Here is a 2,007-nt window from a genome sequence, read left to right as displayed (position 1 = left end):
AAGGCTTTGCATCCTATACCTACATGGACAATAAAATGTACTCTCTCTGGTTACCTAAGGGAGCTGCTGCTCTCTCCACCACCACTGGTGGCAGTTCCGATATCAGGTCATATTTATTGACATCTTGATTTTTGGCTTTGTGAATTTTTCTCACTCTCTTTTGAGCTGAGTTCTATCTTTAAAACGATACTGGTTGTATTTTAGTCAGCATTTCTAGTTTTTGTAGTGCGATGGTTTTCAAATAATCTATTTCACAATATCACTTTTCAAGTAAGTTTGAAAATGCTAGAAACTAAACTTATCCTTGGAGATTCACATGATCAGCCTATTAAAGGTCACCAATTTAAATATTACTCAATCATAAAACCCTTTTTGGTATATTATACACAAAGGCCTCCCTGACTTGGGTTTGGCCATAAATCACCACTTCATTTACATATTATGAATGAGGCAGTTGTCCCCCTCCGCCGCTAAGAATAATCACGGGCTGCTTTTTGAAGTCACTATCTTTTTTTTTTTTTTTAAACATAGGGTCTTGCTCTGTCATCCAGACTGGTGTGGAGAGGCATAATCACTGCTCACTGCAGCCTCAACCTCCCCAGGCTCAGGCAATCCTCCCTCCTCAGCTTCTCAAGTAGCTGGGACTTCAGGCAGGCACCACCATGCCCGGCTAATTTTTGTATCCCTTGTAGAGACGGAGTTTCGTCATGTTGCCCAGGCTGGTCTCGCACTCCTGAGCTCAAACGATCCACCCACCTCGGCCTTCCAAAGTGCTGGGATCACAGGCGTGAGCCACTGTGCCCAGCCTACTGATTGGGATATCAAAGATATTGAAATGAGAAAAAGCTCATGGAAAGATTAGTAAGAAACTGTGCCTCCATCACTCCCGCATAAGAAAATGAGGGCAAGAATCTACCATGATGGCTTAGTAAAGACATTCTCCTTGAGATCAGTGCTAACCTCTGTTTCCACACACGTTGCTTAAAGGTTGCTTGTGTGTGCCCAAGGGGTCCCACACCCACCTCAGCCTCCGCAGCCCCAAATGTAGCCCTCCTGGTCACACATACCATCTACACCCTCAGCCCAGGTCAGGTTCCTTTTTATAAACTCATACAGCATTTGTTAACTTTTCCACTTGTAGGCCGGGCGCGGTGGCTCACGCCTGTAATCCCAGCACTTTGGGAGGCCGAGGCGGGCGGATCACAAGGTCAGGAGATCGAGACCACGGTGAAACCCCGTCTCTACTAAAAATACAAAAAATTAGCCGGGCGCGGTTGTGGGCGCCTGTAGTCCCAGCTACTTGGGAGGCTGAGGCAGGAGAATGGCGTGAACCTGGGAGGCGGTGCTTGCAGTGAGCCGAGATGGCGCCACTGCACTCCAGCCTGGGCGACAGAGCGAGACTCCGTCTCAAAAAAAAAAAAAAAAAACTTTCCCACTTGTAACTTGTTTCCTGCTAATATTCACCTTCCCAAGTAAAATACAAACTCCATGAAATGACAATTTTCAGTTTGAAAACTCTGGTACCTTGAAGAGCCACAGTGGTCAAGTCCAGCAGGAAGATCGCCAGCCCTGAGGCCATAGGTACTCTGTCCTCTCCTGCCATATGTGCATTTATACTATGTCCCAGGAGCTTACTCTATAGAAGGTCCTAGGCTTACAAAGTGGGGCAAGAAAAAGTCATTGTGGCACGAGATTGCTAGCTCTCAAGTTCCCTTTGTTCTTAAGCACACAGCAAGATTACACATCTTAGTCTTCCTTTCAGTTAGGCATGACCCTGTGACTAAGTTCTCTCACAGGAAATGTGAACATAAATGACACATGCGCGGCAGCCTCGCTTTAAAATCTCTCAGCAATGTTCCTCCATCTCTTACTCCTTCTGACTGACTGGGATGGAAATGATCACAGCCACCTTAGCAGTCACGTTTTTTTGTTGTTGTTTGTTTTAACACGGAGTCTCGCACTGTCGCAGAGGCTGGAGTGCAATGGCATGATCTTGGCTCACTGCAA

The sequence above is a fragment of the Macaca mulatta genome, chromosome 10 (genome assembly GCF_049350105.2).
Source record: "Macaca mulatta isolate MMU2019108-1 chromosome 10, T2T-MMU8v2.0, whole genome shotgun sequence".
In the NCBI taxonomy this organism is placed as follows: Eukaryota; Metazoa; Chordata; class Mammalia; order Primates; family Cercopithecidae; genus Macaca; species Macaca mulatta.
The sequence above is the reverse complement of the archived record's forward strand: the minus strand, read 5'-3'. Positions refer to the sequence as shown.